Consider the following 18,178-nt stretch of genomic DNA (forward strand, 5'->3'; position numbering starts at 1 on the left):
TGGGCATCCACTCAGAGACCCAATCGAAAAGTCAGCAACTACTTAGATGACAGGTGGATAAATCCACAAAGATGGGAAGAAACCAGTGCAAAAAAAAGGAAAACACCCTAAACCAGAACACCTCCACTCCTACAAAGGACCAAAACTCCTCACCAGCAAGGGAACAAAGCGGGACAGAGAATGACTGTGATAAAATGATGGAATTAGACTTCAGAAGGTGGATAATGAGAAACTTTTGTGAGCTACAAAAATATGTTTTAAATCAATGCAAAGAAACTAAGAAGCTTGAAAAAAGATTCGAGGAAATGATAACAAGAATGAATGACTTAGAGAGGAATATGAATGAATTGAAGGAGCTGAAAAACACAATACAAGAACTTCGCAAAGCATGCACAAGTTTCAACAGCCGAATTGACCAAGCAGAAAAAAGAATATCAGAAGTCGAAGATCAACTCAATGAAATAAAATGAGAAACCAAGATTAGAGAAAAAAAAGCACAAAAAGGAATGAACAAAGTCTCCAGGAAATGTGGGACTATGTGAAGAGACCTAACCTACGTTTGATAGGTGTACCAGAATGTGACGAAAAGAATGAATCCAAGCTGGAAAATACTCTTCAGGATATTATCCAGGAAAATTTCCCCCACCTAGCAAGGCAGGCCAACACTCAAATGCATGAAATACAGAGAACACCACAAAGATATTCCACAAGAAGAGCAACCCCAAGGCACATAATCGTCAGATTGACCAGGGTTGAAATAAAGGAGAGAATACTAAGGGCAGCCAGAGAGAAAGGTCGGGTCACCCACAAAGGGAAGCCCATCATACTCACAGCAGATCTCTCAGCAGAAACTCTACAAGCCAGAAGAGAGTGGGGGCCAATATTCAACATCCTTAAAGAAAAGAACTTTCAACCCAGAATTTCATATCCAGCCAAACTGAGCTTCAGAAGTGAAGAAAAAATAAAATCCTTAGCGAACAAGCAAGTACTCAGAGATTTTGTCACCACCAGGCCTACTTTACAAGAGCTCCTGAAAGAGGCACTACACATAGAAAAAAACAAGCATTACCAGCCATTCCAAAATCACACTAAATGCTAAAGAGCATCAACATAATGAAGAATCCACATCAACTAACAGAAAAAAAGCCAGCTGGCATCAAAATGGCAGTATCAAATTCACACATAACAATATTAACCCTAAATGCAAATGGACTAAATGCACCAATCAAAAGACACAGACTGGCAAATTGGATAAGAAATCAAAACCCATCAGCGTGCTGTATCCAAGAAACCCATCTCACATGCAAGGATACACAAAGGCTCAAAATGAAGGGATGGAGGAAGATTTACCAAGCAAATGGAGAGCAAAAAAAAAGCAGGAGTTGCAATTCTCATCTCTGATAAAATAGACTTTAAAGCAACAAAGATCAAAAGAGACAAAGAAGGCCATTACATAATGGTAAAAGGATCAATAAAACAAGAAGAGCTAACGATCCTAAACATATATGGACCCAATCCAGGAGCACCCAGATACATAAGGCAAGTTCTTAATGACTTACAAAGAGACTTAGACTCCCACACAATAATAGTGGGAGACTTTAACACTCCACTGTCAATATTAGACAGATCAACCAGACAAAAAATCAACAAGGATATCCAGGGCTTGAACTCAGACCTGGAACAAGCAAACCTGATAGACATTTACAGAACTCTCCACCCCAAATCCACAGAATATACATTCTTCTCAGCACCACATCACACCTACTCAAAAATTGACCACATAATTGGAAGTAAAGCACTGCTCAGCAAATGCAAAACAACTGAAATCATAACAAACAGTCTCTCAGACCATAGTGCAATCAAGTTAGAACTCAGGATTCAGAAACCAACCCAGAAGCACACAGCCTCATGGAAACTGAACAACTGGCTCTTGAATGTTGACTGGATAAACAATGAAATGAAGGCAGAAAGAAAGAAGTTCTTCGAAACCAATGGGAACGAAGACACAACATGACAGAATCTCTGGGACACATTTAAAGCTCTAGAGGAAAATATATAGCAATAAGTGCCCATAGGAGGAGAATGGAGATATCCAAAATTGACACCCTATCGTCAAAATTGAAAGAGCTAGAGGAGCAAGATCAAAAAAACTCAAAACCTAGCAGAAGACAAGAAATAACTAAGATCAGAGCTGAACTGAAGGAGATAGAGACACGAAAAACCCTTCAAAAAATCAATAAATCCAAGAGCTGGTTTTTTGAAAAGATCAACAAACTAGACAAACCACTAGCCAGATTGATAAAAAAGAAAAGAAAGAAAAACCAAATAGATGCAATAAAACATGATAAAGGGGAAATCACCACTGATTCCACAGAAATTCAAACCATCATCAGAGAAGATTACAAACAACTCTATGCACATAAACTAGTAAACCTGGAAGAAATGGATAAATTCCTGGACTCCTGTGTCCTCCCAAGCCTAAACCAGGAGGAAGCTGAAACTATGAATAGACCAATAACAAGGTCTGAAGTCGAGGCATCAATTAAGAGCCTACCACCCAAAAAAAGCCCAGGTCCAGATGGGTTCACAGCCGAATTCTACCAGACACACAAAGAGGAGCTGGTACCATTCTTTCTGAAACTATTCCAAATAATCCAAAAAGAGGGAATCCTTCCCAAATCATTTTATCAGACCAACATCATCCTGATACCAAAACCTGGCAGAGACCCAACAAGAAAAGAAAACTTCAGGCCAATATCCATGATGAACATAGATGAAAAAATCTTCAATAAAATATTGGCAAGCCGATTGCAACAGCAAATCAAAAAACTTATCCATCATGATTAAGTAGGATTCATCCCGGGGATGCAAGGCTGGTTCAACATACGCAAGTCTATAAACGTAATTCACCACATAAACAGAACCAAAAACAAAAACCACATGATTATCTCAATTGACGCAGAGAAGGCATTCGACAAAATTCAACAGCCCTTTATGCTAAAAACCCTCAATAAACTCGGTATCAATGAAATGTATCTCAAAGTAATAAAAGCTATTTACGACAAACCAACAGCCAATATCATACTGAATGGGCAAAAACTGGAAGCATTCCCTTTGAAATCTGGCACTAGACAAGGATGCCCTCTTTCACCACTCCTATTCAATATAGTACTGGAAGTTCTAGCCAGAGCAATCAGGCAAGAAAAAGAAATAAAGGGCATTCAAATAGGAAAGGTGGAAGCCAAATTGTCTCTATTTGCAGACGACATGATAGTATACCTAGAAGACCCCATCGCCTCAGCCCAAAAATTCCTGAAACTGATAAGCAACTTCAGCAAAGTCTCAGGATATAAAATCAATGTGCAAAAATCACAAGCATTCCTCTACACCAATAACAGACTTAAAGAGAGCCAAATCAAGAACGAACTGCCATTCACAGTTGCTACAAAAAGAATAAAATACCTAAGAATACAACACACAAGGAACGTAAGGGACCTCTTCAAGGAAAACTACAAACCACTGCTCAACGAAATCGGAGAGGACACAAACAGATGGAGAAACATTCCATGTTCATGGTTAGGAAGAATTAATATCGTGAAAATGGTTATACTGCCCAAAGTAATTTACAGAATCAATGTTATCCCCATCAAGCTACCATTGACTTTCTTCACAGAACTGGAAAAAACCACCATGAACTTCATATGGAACCAAAAGAGAGCCCGCATAGCCAAGTCAATTCTAAGCAAAAAGAACACAGCGGGGGGCATCACACTACCGGATTTCAAAGTATACTACAAGGCTACAGTAATCAAAACAGCATGGTACTGGTCCCAAAACAGAGATATAGACCAATGGAACAGAACAGAGGCCTCGGAGGCAACACAACATATCTACAACCATACAATCTTTGATAAACCTGACAAAAACAAGCAATGGGGCAACGATTCCCTGTTTAACAAATGGTGTTGGGAAAACGGGCTATCCATGTGCAGAAAGCAGAAACTGGACCCCTTCCTGACACCTTACACTAAAATTAACTCCAGATGGATTAAAGACTTAAACATAAGACCTGGCACCATAAAAACCCTAGAAGAAAACCTAGGCAAAACCATCCAGGACGTAGGAGTAGGCAAGGACTTCATGAACAAAACACCAAAAGCATTGGCAACAAAAGCCAAAATAGACAAATGGGACCTAATCAAACTCCACAGCTTCCGCATGGCAAAAGAAACAGTCACTAGAGTGAATCGGCAACCAACAGAATGGGAAAAAATTTTTGCAGTTTACCCATCTGACAAAGGGCTGATATCCAGAATTTACAAAGAACTCAAACAGATTTACAGGAAAAAAACAAACAAGCCCATTCAAAAGTGGGCAAAGGATATGAACAGACACTTTACAAAAGAAGACAAATATGAGGCCAACAATCATATGAAAAAATGCTCATCATCACTGGTCATTAGAGAGATGCAAATCAAAACCACATTGAGATACCATCTCACGCCAGTTAGAATGGCGATCATTAAAAAATCTGAAGACAACAGATGCTGGAGAGGATGTGGAGAAATAGGAACACTTTTACGCTGTTGGTGGGAGTGTAAATTCATTCAACCATTGTGGAAGACAGTGTGGCGATTCCTCAAAGCCTTAGAAATAGAAATTCCATTTGACCCAGCAATCCCATTACTGGGTATATATCCAAAGGACTATAAATCGTTCTACTATAAGGATACATGCACACGAATGTTCATTGCAGCACTGTTTACAATAGCAAAGACCTGGAACCAACCCAAATGCCCATTGATGAGAGACTGGATTAGGAAAATGTGACACATATACACCATGGAATATTATGCAGCAATCAGAAATGATGAGTTCGTGTCGTTTGTAGGGACATGGATGAATCTGGAGAACATCATTCTCAGCAAACTGACACAAGAACAGAAAATGAAATACCTCATATTCTCACTCATAGGCGGGTGATGAAAAATGAGAACACATGGACACAGGGAGGGGAGTACTAAACACTGGGGTCTATCGGGGGGAAAAGGGGAGGGTCAGCGGGGGGTGGGGCATCTGGGGAGGGATAGCCTGGGGAGAAATGCCAAATGTGGGTGAAGGGGAGAAAGGAAGCAAAACACACTGCCATGTGTGTACCTATGCAACTGTCTTGCATGTTCTGCACATGTACCCCAAAACCTAAAATGCAATAAAAACTTTAAAAAAAAAAAGAAAAGAAAATGAATATAAATTAGACACTAAGTCTGTTAGATCTGAAGCCTGTTAGAACTGACTGACTCTAGTTCAAGACATTAATCAACATGGCATAAATAAAATGGGAATAGATATTAAGGATTTTGCACAGCTGGTTAATATTAATACAACCAAGGGTAGGTTAAGAAAATAGTGTTTCTAAGAGATGTGTAACAGATGGTTTATACTGATTTGATACTTTTGGGTGATTTTCATAATTCACATTATTGGCTGGAGGAATTACACAGTAAAAAATAGTCCTCAATTTTTTAATAAAAGAGGAAACATATTTTACTGTAAACATTAACAAAATAAATCTCAATCCATCCTCAAGGGTGGATATAAGTTTCTACTTCTCCCAGTTCATGAATAGACAGATCATGCTAATTCACAGAAAAAAAGTGTGTATATAAAGGTAATATATGTAAACAAAACCAAAATCTAGATTGTAGTTTGGTAAATCATTTATTCAAGAGACATGAATTAGCAGCAAAAATGGTATTTTAAAATATGGAAATATACTATAACACATTCAAAAAAAGAAGATGTAAACTTTCTTTTAAAATAAATACAACATACGTTAAAAAATTATGTCTCCACAGTGTAAGGTCCAGCCCGGCAGAGTCCCACGAGCCCCTCTCTACTGGTACAGAGACAAGAAACTGTGGAAATAAAAAACACAAGACACTGAGAAAGAGAAAACAGAGTTTGGGTCCAGGGGTCCACTGCCAACCAAAGCATGGACTGCAGCAGTGGCCCGGAGTGCCTGGACACTCTGACTTTTATTGAGTATAAAGCAAGGGGAAGGGTAGGTAGGGTGAGATAACATTGGTCAGTGAAAGGGTCAAGTACATCATGTGCCATAGGGATGGGGGCCCAGAACTTTCAAGTAGCCAAGATGAGGTAAGGAGCAAAATGCATCAGCACATTTTTCCATACTTGTCAAGAAAGAACAAAGACATTAAGACCTGGAATCAACCCAAATGCCCATTGATAATAGACTGGATTGGAAAAATGTGGCACATATACACCATGGAATATTATGCAGCAATCAGAAATGATGAGTTCGTGTCGTTTGTAGGGACATGGATGAATCTGGAAAACATCATCCTCAGCAAACTGACACAAGAACAGAAAATGAAACACCGCATATTCTCACTCATAGGTGGGTGATGAAAAATGAGAACACATGGACACAGAAAGGGGAGTACTAAACACTGGGGTCTATTGGGGGGAAAAGGGGAGGGCCAGTGGGAGGGGGAGGTGGGGAGGGATAGCCTGGGGAGAAATGCCAAATGTGGGTGAAGGGGAGAAGAAAAGCAAAGCACACTGCCATGTGTGTACCTACGCAACTGTCTTGCATGCTCTGCTCATGTACCCCAAAACCTATAATCCAATAAAAAATTAAAAAAAAAAAGATTTATGTTACTATTACTGATTCTATCTTCTAAGAAAAAGAGGAACCAGGTACGGAAGTGGAACATGAAAGTGGACATGGAATGTGACCACTGAAGCACAGCATCACAGAGACAATTAAGCCCCTGGATGTCTATGGGCTTACCTGACAGCCTTCAGGCCTGCCACAAGAGCTTGGAGGAGCAGTTTTTCCTTAACTCCCCTGAGGAAAGAGATGTCTAGGACATCTCCGACGTCTCCTTCCTCAGCTGGCTAAACAGTGGGCACTTTCCTAGCACTGGTGCTGCCACACAGCCAAGGTGCCCTCCAGCAGCCCTTACATGGGCATGACAGAGGGCTTAGAGTATCTTGCCTTAGGATCACTTTGTTCACAATGTCACCTCAGTTCCACGTTTCAAAACCCGATAATCATTAGCAAAATTAAAAGGTTATATTGAGTGTATATATTTCTGTGATTACATATGAATAACTATGTGATTATGTGGGAATAACTATGTAACTATATCTCTAATTCTTTTCTAGTTCTATATTCATATGGGAACAGGTTGAGGCTGCAGACCCTTGCCTCAGCACTTGTGGGGTCTCCCCACTCTGACACCACAGCAAGTATTTTTGTTATTCTCTCTCTTTGTGTGTGTGTGTGTGTGTGTGTGTGTGTGTGTGTGTGTGTGTATTAAATACACCTACTGAATTTGTTTTCCAATGCAGAAAAGTTGAATTGCGTATTAGGTTTGTAAAGGCTGTGCACCCTGATGGAAATTATTTAGATTTGTGGTCTTGCTTTATAATTGACTCATGCTCAGGATAAGTTTAGATTTTAGGTAATTTTCTATTTCTAAAAGCATCTTTATCAATTTTAGTTGTCATAGTGAACATCATGGTGTATACACTGGGAAGAAGGAAAGGAGTCTAGAAGAAATCTTAAGCAGCAAACCTCTAAGGTTAATCTTCCACCTCAAGGCTCAACTTAGACTTGGTTGATTTTAGGTCAATAAACAATACTATCTAAAATACAGTTTTTTCTCAGGGGTAACAGCTTTTAAAGGGAGAGGTCTATATCTTACTTGTTTGTATTCCCAGTATCTAGAGTAGTATGTGGTACAGAGTAGGAACTTGAATACCAAATTTAAAACACTTCTTTTGTATGCTCAGTAGCATTCAGTAAATGTTTTTTGGTTGAAATATTTCATTAATTAACACTAGCCAAAGAAAATAAAGCCTAATGTTTTCTCTCCCACCCCAAACTATCTTTAATAATCATATTAACAATGCTCATATTAACAATGACTTTAAAACTCTTCTCTTTCCTGAGATAAAATTTTTTAAGTGGAAAAGAATTTTTCAGATGTACCACAACAAGTTCAAAAACATAGCAATATTGTTTCAGTCTATGCAACATTCTCACCATCTTGTCAGCATTTAACTAAATCTCCCTGACCCAAGTTCAAATGCCAAAATTGGAATACCTGAGCCACAAGCTATCTAGTCAAAGCATTAAACCCATGCTAGATAAGTCTTCTGTCTGAGATAATAAAGTAGGAGGTACCCAGGACAATCAAAAGACATCAGTAACTTCTAATTTACCAGATTTACTGTTAATTAATTCCCCATTGTTTCACCTTGATCTTCCTAATGGTGAACTAATTTCATCTCGAAGAAAAGGAATTTTTCTACTCCTCAGCTATGGATTTCCATATCTGAAAATCCCTTTCAAATACGCATAAGTCTGACCAAGCAGAACTACTCCAAACATATCTGACCCTGTGCCACCCAATCTGTCAATTACAACATCACTAGGGAATACCATCCTGTCATTGCCTAAAGACAAAACCTCTTGTGGCAGCCAGCAGCTAATAACTAGTTGATGAAGTATAGCCACCTCCTCCAAAATGAGAACAATTCTGAAAGGCCACTCCAGCTTCTGAGTTCCTGTGACGTTGGTCAAGCAGAAACAGATCATTCAGTGGACAACACCTATATAAACCTTCTCCAGTGAGGTATGAATCATAACCTTAGGGAGAGGGGCTCTCTTCCATAATTGTCCTTCCTCAGATACTCTCTCTCAGCCAGAGATACCTTTATAGTTTGTTTTACATATTTATAGTTACTCTCCTTTCATAGTTTAATAATATTTTGTTTTAAACTTTCTTGGGAATCTTCAACACAGAAACATAAGCAGGAAATGATAATAAATAAAAGGCTAACATTGAGCCAAAGACACAATAAAACTGGTTGAAATAAGAGAATAAATTACAAAATTTAAATAATTTTGTCTCTAAACAATAGCCATGCTGATTTTTACATAAAATCAAATTAGTGTTTTGGTGGCCAAATTGGAGACATTCATCAAAATCCACACCCTCAAAAAGGTCAGAACACATGGTGTATCATAGAAATCAAAAACACTGATCTACTCTAGGACCATTTAATCTTAGGTGAAGAAGTCTGAGCAGATAAAACAAAGGAAATTATAAGCTATAATAGTAGAAAACTTTCCAGAATTAGAAAGATGAGGTATACAACAAATGCCTAAAAGAACTAATGGAAAATAATCATATCAAGACATAGTCAGACAAAATCTTTTAATTCCAAGGAAAAAGAATAACCTGTTTAAGCTTCCAGAATGAGCACTCAGATTGCCTACTGTACTAGCCAGGATTCTTAGATGCAAATAACAGAAACTGACTCTGTTAAGTAAATCAGATAATCTGTTTTTACATCCCAAACGTCCAGAAAATTTTTAAAAATTAAAAATCACAAAATCTACCATACCTACACCAAGGAGAAGAAATATCACGTTGACCTCATATTTTTGTAATATATCCAATAATAAAAGCATCAGATGATATAAAATGTCAACAGTCTACTCAAGGTACAAGGTTATAACTCAAGAATTTTATACCAAGTAAAGTTACTGATTATGTTTAAAAGCAAGACAGAAAATGCAGCCCTCATGAATAATTCTTGATATGATACATTCATCCTGTTTGAGGATAAATTACAACCTGCCAAGAGATAAATTAAAAAATAAAAAAGATGCAACATTTAGTATAAAGTATAATTCATGAATATCAAAATAAATTAAGTAAAATAAATTTTAAGCAAAACAATGTTTATTAGCATAATTATAAAATATGGTTATTAATATGGTAATTATTTTCAGTAAACAATTACATATTTATAGAACTCAAGAAGATCAGCTGAAAATTATAATTTAGGAGGGTAAAGTATGGCAACAAGTTATGAGATAAATATAAAAATAACAGTCTTTCTATTTATAAGCAAAGACTTCCGGAATATATAATAGGAAAAGAACATGATTCAAAAAATTTAAAAATCAAAAATTAAAACAGCTGACAATAACCTTAAATAAGAAATGTTGGTGCCCTGGGGAAATCAAGCTATTTCATTATGAAACAAAGAAATAAATGTCAAGACTAAGAAAAATTAGTTTAAATGGAAAAAAATATCATAATAATGTTTGAGAAAGCTGAACTTTCCAAATATGGCCCATTATCCTCAAGTAAAAGTGTATTTGGAATTGTAATAATCTATGGATGTTTTATATAAGTTATATATAAAGTGAGGACTGAAGCTGTCATGTTTTATATCTAAGACTAGAACTGTACATAACCGGTATTTGTTAAACAAGAAATACTTTTCAATAAATGGTTAAAGTAATAAATTAATCCTACCTGGATCTGAGAGGAAAGATGGTGACATGAACTTAAAAAACACCAGAAAATAAAAGAAAAAAAGAGCTAAAGAAATGTATGAAAAAGAATATAAGTACTATGAAAAGTAAAACACTATAGGACTCAGGCAAGAATAATAAATAGTTCTAGTACAGAACTTAATATATCATCTTAATACATGAAAAAGAAGCACCAAAACTTTATTTTTAAAAAAGTGGATTAATCAATAAACTAAGATAGAAAGTGAGTTCATATTTCTGAAAACAAAATATGTGAATTGAAGTATTCTGTGGGAAAAATAGACATTTTCTTTTAAAGACATTTCTAATAAAAATAGTAGTAAATATAATAGAAGAAATGCTTTCTAGAATTCATTAGAAAAATTTAACCCTTGTATTTGAACATTACTACTAAATTTCTAAAAGAAGTGAAAACTTTGGAAAATTATTTAAAATAAATACAACAAAATAATATCCTTAATAAGCAAAGACTCTATATATCAATAAGAAAAATAGCATAGTAAATGAAAATCATACAAAGGTATTGAAAAGATGATTTTAAAAGTAATAAAATTGACCACTGATGATACAAAATATGTTTAATTTCTTTCGTATTTATAGAAATGAAGATTCAAATAGCAAAGAGCTAACATGTTTTATCAATCAAACTGGCATGTTTTCAAACCATAATGTTTGGTGAGGGACTTTACATCAGGAATATAAATTAACAAAAATATTTTGAAAAATCAGTTGGTAGTATGTGTAAAGAATGTTAAAAAATTTTTCTTCCCTTTCAGAAATTCTACTTCTAGATATCTATACTAGGAGAATAAATGTTATATGTATGTGTAATGATATTCATTATTCCATTGATATAAAAGCAAATAATTGAAAGCACCTAATATTTAACTGAAAAACACTGTTAAATAAATCAGTCTATCTATATAATAAAATTTTTAATGATCTTTAAAATCATATTCTCAGAAAATATTTAGTAACATGAAAAATTGTCATTTTATTATTTTAATAGGTTGCACTGTTTTAAAAAGTAGATAACAAACCCTAGGCAAACTAAATTCCAGTTTTAAATATTTTTTTAAAAAATTAATCTCTAAATAGTGAAATAATGGTCTATTTAAATTTTTTAATCCTTTTCTGAATTTTGTAAACTTTCAATGATCAATTCAGAATACTTTTATAATCAAATATTAGTGATATTAAGTGCTTTGATCAAGCTTTTTCACCTCTACCAATCTAACCTAAAAAGATAGATGTGCACAAAGATATTTTACTCAAGGATATTTACCATCATATTATATATAATAAAATAAAACTTATAAGCAACCTAAATGTTTAATCATAGAAAATAATTAAATTGTGCTACCTGTGTGTGTATACATTTATATTATAATATCATTACTATAAGTAAATTTTATAAAATGTTATTGGCATGGGAAAATTTTCATGAAAATGAAGAAACAAAATGCACAGTATGATTGTTTCATTTTTATAGTGACTTGTGATATGGATTGGCTTTGTCCCCATCCAAATCTCATTTTGAATTTTATTTCCTGTAATCCTCACACATCATGGGAGAGGCCCAGTGGGAGGTAACTGAATCATGAAGGCAGGCACCCTCATGCAGTTCTTGTGATAGCGAGTACGTTTTGATGGTTTTTTAAGAGGCTTTTCCTCCTTTGCTTGGCACTTCTCCTTCTTGCTGCCATGTGAAGAAGGACATGTTTGCTCCCCCTTCTGACATGATTGAAAGTTTCCTGAGGCTTCCTCTGCCCTGTGAAACTGTGAGTCAATTAAACTTCTTTTCTTCATAAATTACCCAGTCTTAGGTATTTCTTTATAGCAGCATGAGAATGAACTAATACACTCACATATATAAAAACTAAGATAAAATATATTAAAACACATCTCTGTATGACAAGTGAATTTTCATTATTCATCCATATCTTATTTTCCAAATTGTCTGTAATAAGAAGAAACAAGCTTTTTAAATAAAAATGAAAGATTATTTCCTCATTTAGAATCCCATAATAATACTAATTTGTTGAAATGTTTATCAGAAAGCAGAGGCAATTCTAAGAATTTAACTGCAAATTACATATCTTATCTTCACTTTCTAATTGCCAAATAATTTATAAAAATAAGTAGGACTTAATTTCATGATATGTGTTAAGATAAATTAAAAAAATGGTTTTCAATTTGAAGTACTCCAATAAGTCTTTTCTAACTTGAGCTTATGAAATGTACACTTGCTTTTTCTTCCTTTTTAGGCCTTTTGCTTCCAGAAATATCAAAATAAGATTACTAAATATATTTCAATTTCAAAGTTTCATGCAGTTATTGTGAAGTCAAAATCTGGAAAACAAGTGGAAAATTAGAGAACTTACTGTTGGCAAGAACTACCACAGAGCCCTAAGACTATTGTTCCATAAACGTTAAATTATAAAATGATACAAAATAATTAGATTATTAAAGTGGGGAGTGGAATAGGAAGAAGGAGAATGTGTTGTGAGGCACAGTAGAACACACAGGAAGAGTTGAGGTATATATCTTTATTCGTACTGACATATATCCTCCCAAATATCAAAGAAAACTCAATATTGCATGTATTACGATTAACAATACCTGTTTTTAATTTTAATGTAATAGGTTTTAACAAAAAGTTTCCAAAATATTTCAAAGGGCTTATAAAAGTGAATCTTTCGTTTTCTTTTGCTCTCCTACATCTTTCATGACCTAGACCTGATTTCTAGTTTCTTGCCTGATCCCTGTTTCTAGGTCCTGCTCCAAAGAGGTGTGATCAGGAGAGCCATGCAACATTACAAAATTGACATGAGTTTGATCTTAAAAGTAGTACCAGTTGTCTCTCTTCCAAACTGTTTTTTTTTCTCTTAAGTCTGCTCAAGAAAGTAGCAAATAATATAGACTAAATAATATATGATTTGGTGAGAAATTTTATGAAGGGAAGGAAAAGGATGTGATTACTGTATTTAAAACTGCACAAGTGGAAAACAATTTCCAAATGCTTTTCAGAAAATATAATTAGATTCTCTTCTAAAACTGCTAGGACTTTGAAGTAAAATAATGTCTGCTGCTCAGAACACTGTTGAATTGCAGTTAACTCCTATACTAGTGATCAAAATGACTCAGTCAAATCTCCAGCTGCTTATGTAATTCTGAATAAATTCTCCATTTTTTAAGATGGCTACACCAAAGAAATAAAGCTCAGTTAAAAGATACCTACTAAAACAACTCTGTCTTTGTAAAAATAGCAACACTTCAATAAGGGGGAATATCTAGTATGTCCCGTTAGTTATTCTGTGATGTACCTTACCGGAGACAACCAAGTAAGATAGAACCAAATCTATGTTAAGGAGAACTTACTGTTCTATTTAACACAGAGTGGAGTACTTACTGTTGGCAAGAACTGCCACAGAGTCCTAAGACTATAGTTCTACAAATGTTAAGTTATAAAATCATACAAATCATTTCATGATTTTGGGAAGATGGCAGCTTATGTCCATATTCTCTAGTCCTTCTTCCTAAGTCCCTGGTGTGGCTACTTATCCTAGAAAATAACTGAAGTCTACTCTTGGAGGCTAGAAAGAACTTAGAATTATCTGAGATTTTAAGTTCTAAAAAAGAAGATGCAATTCTGTTCTAAAACTTACTGGACAGTCGTCAGAGCCTCTTCTAGGCTACCTTTTCCTACATAACAAATGTCACAGATTCATGGATAACCATAAGCAAGGAAAGAAAATTCTCCTACCTGTTTACTGAGCAAGCTCAAGCATCCCTTTACACTATAGTATTGGGCTAAGTACAGTCCATCCCTGATTGCATCAAAACATAAAAAACATTTCCTTTTCTAAGCCTAAATTCCACTAAAAGCACTCTGGAGCTAAATGCTCCCATTTAATTATTTATTTTTGTTTAATTACCATATTCTTAGAGACTCTAAAACCTAAGCAGGACAGGTGTTGAAGGATCCCATGCCCAATAATATGAATGCCAGTTAATATAAATTATAAGGATCAACAAACCATTTTATGAGACAGCAGCTTAAAAGAAAGAAACTTAGGTCATCAGCAAGAGTAGTGGAGGTAAAAATAATGGAGGACACACAAAAAAGGGGGAAAATGTACTATAATCTCCTATAAATATGAAATTAAAATGTGTAAAAATAGTGTCTAGAACTGAAAGAAAGAGTTCTTGAATTTTAAAGTTCAGTTGAAAAAATGAAAAAGACACTGAAGAAAAGTAAATACGTGTTTTAGAAAATCAAGTGAAGAAAACAGAATAAAAATAAATCTTAATAGGTATCAAGTACAGGTTTATCGCTTCTCGGCCTTTTGGCTAAGATCAAGTGTAGTATCAAGTACAGGTTTAACATTTGTCAGTTTGTGAATAATGGAATAAAAACAAATGAAGATGTGATGATCAAAGAAATAATAGACAGAAGCTCTCCTGATCTGAAATTACATTTGGATTAAAAGAGCTCACTTGTTCCCAAGAAAAAAATAACTTAAATGGCATGTATTTAAATATAGTCTGATGGTTTTTGAACTCTAAGATTTTTTTTTTTTTTTTTTTTGAGACAGGGTCTGGTTCTGTCACCCAGGCTGGATTGTAGTGGCACCATCTTGGCTCACTGTAATCTCCACCTCCAGGCTCCAGCCATCCTCCCACCACAGCCTCCCAAGTAGCTGGGACTACAGGGATGTACCAACACACCTGGATAATTTATTTATTTATTTATTTATTTATTTTTAGAATACAAAAATCTGTCATCCCAGCACTTTGGGAGGCCGAGGTGGGTGGATCACTTGAAGCCAAAAGTTCAAGACCAGCCTGGCTAACATGGTAAAACCCCACCTTGACTAAAAATACAAAACTAGCCAGCCATGGGTGGCACATGCCTATAATCCCAGCTACTTGGGAGGCTGCGGTGGGAGGATCACCTGAGCCCAGGAGGCAGAGGTTGCAGTGAGCCAAGATCATGCCACTGCGTATCTGTCTGGTAAGACTCTGTCTCAAAACAAAAAAAAGTAGAAGCAGCAGCAGAAAGAGGCCTTTAGGCACTCTCAGTCCCCAGGGAATCAAGGAGAGCCATTTCTGACTTTATCTCCCAGAGGTCTGTGGGAGGGCTGCAAGTGGAATTGGGGACGGACCACAGGGAGAAAGAAACTTCCAGCTGAACTTCTGTAATAATTCTGACCAAGTGTGAATTTTCCTGGGCAGAATTTGGGGAGGGGGCTAATGGGAAGTGTGGAAATGAGCACAGAAATGGTGGCAGGCAGGGAGGGGTGAAGCCTAAAAGCCCTGAATGCTTTATCAACTCTCAGCGGGGAGGCTTGTAGCCTGGGGTAAGATCTCAGCACTGCTCACAGGCTCCCTGTGAATATAAACTCAGTGCTGTTGGAGGGGCATGGTAAGAGTTAGACTGGCTTTGCTGGCTACGTGGGAGCTGACTGAGGCCCGTCACTGCCAGCTTCTCCCCACTTCCCTGGTGACCTGTATGATGTGCCAGAGGCAGTCATAATCCCCCTAAGAACATAACTCCATTGGCCTGAGAACCACATTCCCATCCCCACAGTAGCCACAGCAAGTCCTATTCAAGGAGATTCTAAGCTCAGACACACCTAACCCACCACCTGATGTAGACAAAGACAAAAGACATAATCTCTTGAGAGCTCTATGGCCCCACCTGTCACCTGAGAAACCTGAATACTTATCCAGGCAACCTTAAACAAGCTTATATCCCACCATACCTATGCAGCTGATGTCTCTTGAAAGTGCCACCTCCTGGTTAGAGGCCAACCAACTCAAACCATTACAGCAACTCATAAAAGAATAATCCCACCCCAAGGAAGAAGAAAACAACAGCTAATTCCACTGCCTGTAGCATCCTAGCTAACAAGAGGTCCTGAGTCTGTCCATGTGACAACTTCACTGCTAACACAACCAGCATTGAGAAAACCAGAGCAATGAACAAAACTATAACCAAGGACACTCACAGTCCACTTCACTCCCCCGCTACCTCCACTGGAGCAGGTGCTGGTATCTACCATGAGAACTGAAGATGGAACACATCACAGGACTCTTTGCAGGCACTCCCCCGTATCAGTCCAGAGCCCAGTAGCTCTGCTGGGTGGTTAGACCCAGAAGAGAAATAACAATCACTGCAGTCTGGCTCTCAGGAAGCCCATTCCTAGGGGAAGGGGAAGAATACCACATCAAGAGAGCACCCTGTGGGACAAAAGAATCTGAATAACGGCTCTTGAGCCCCAGATCATTCCTCTGACATATTCTAGACAAATGAGAAGGAACCAAAAAACAACTCTGGTAATATGACAAAACAAGGACCATTAACATCCCCAAAGGATCACACTAGCTCACCAGCAATATATCCAAATCAAGAATAAATCTCTGAATCGCTAGAAAAATAATTCAGAAGGTCGCCTATCACATAAGGACTCGTAAACTTAAGGTAAAGGGGTGAAAATAGGCCGGGCGTGGTGGCTCAAGCCTGTAATCCCAGCACTTTGGGAGGCCGAGGCAGGTGGATCACGAGGTCAACAGATCTAGACCATCTTGGTCAACATGGTGAAACCCCGTCTCTACTAAAATTACAAAAAATTAGCTGGGCACGGTGGTGTGTGCCTGTAATCCCAGCTGCTCGGGAGGCTGAGGCAGAAGAATTGCCTGAACCCAGGAGGCGGAGGTTGCGGTGAGCCAAGATTGTGCCATTGCACTCCAGCCTGGGTAACAAGAGCGAAACTCCGTCTCAAAAAAAAAAAAAAAAAAAAAAAAGGGTTGAAAATAAAACTCCATGCAAACAGACACCAAAAGTGAGCAGAAGAAGCTATTCTTACAACACAGACTTTAAAGCAACAACAGTTTTCAAAGACAAAGAGGGACATTATGTAATGATAAAAGGACTAGTCAAACAGGAAAATATCACAATCCTAAATATATATGCAGGACTTCTCAAGTACTACTAGACCTAATAAATGAAATAGACAGCAACACAATAATAGTGGGGGACTTCGATACTCCACTGAGATCACTAGACAGGTCATTAAGTCAGAAAGTCAACAAAGAAACAATACACTTAAACTACACCCTATAATAAATGGACTTAACAGATATTTACAGAACTTTTTTTTTACTCAACAACTACAGAATATACAATTTATTCATCATCACATAAAATGTTCTGCAAAATAGACCACATATGACAGGCCACAAAACAAATCTCAATAAACTTAACAAAATTAAAATTACATCAAGTGCTCTCTCAGATCACAGTGGAATAAAATTGGAAAAAAAAAGAATCTTCAAAACCATGCAAATATATGGAAATTAAATAATCTCCTGAATAATCACTGGGTCAACAATGAAATGAATATAAAAATTTAAAAATTGTTTGAACTGAACAATAATAGTGACACAATCTATCAAACCTCTGGGATACAACAAAAGTGGTACTGAACGGAAAGTTCATAGCATTAAATACCTACATCAAAAAATCTGAAACAGCACCTTTGACAATCTAAGCTCACACTTCAAGGAACTAGAGAAAGAACAAGCCAAACCCAAACCCAGCAGAGGAAAAGAAATAACCAAGATCAGAGCAGAACTAAATGATATTAAAACAAAAATAACAACACCAACAACAACAGGTAAATGATACAAAAAGCCAATTCTTTGAAAAAATAAATCAATAAATCATTAGCAAGTGTATTAGTCCATTTTCATGTTGCTGATAAAGACATACCTGAGAACAGGTAATTT

At 36.5% G+C, this 18,178-nt stretch overlaps 1 protein-coding gene and 1 pseudogene across 13 annotated transcripts in view; one reads left to right on the forward strand and one right to left on the reverse strand.

The window, feature by feature from the left end:
• The window catches only part of ANKS1B (ankyrin repeat and sterile alpha motif domain containing 1B), a 1,309,735-nt gene that overhangs the window by 973,114 nt on the left and 318,443 nt on the right, over positions 1-18,178 (reverse strand). The window lies entirely within an intron of this gene.
• On the forward strand, positions 14,718-14,889 carry LOC118144751 (U2 spliceosomal RNA; annotated as a pseudogene).

Source organism: Callithrix jacchus, chromosome 9 (assembly GCF_049354715.1).
Source record: "Callithrix jacchus isolate 240 chromosome 9, calJac240_pri, whole genome shotgun sequence".
NCBI classification, from domain to species: domain Eukaryota; kingdom Metazoa; phylum Chordata; class Mammalia; order Primates; family Cebidae; genus Callithrix; species Callithrix jacchus.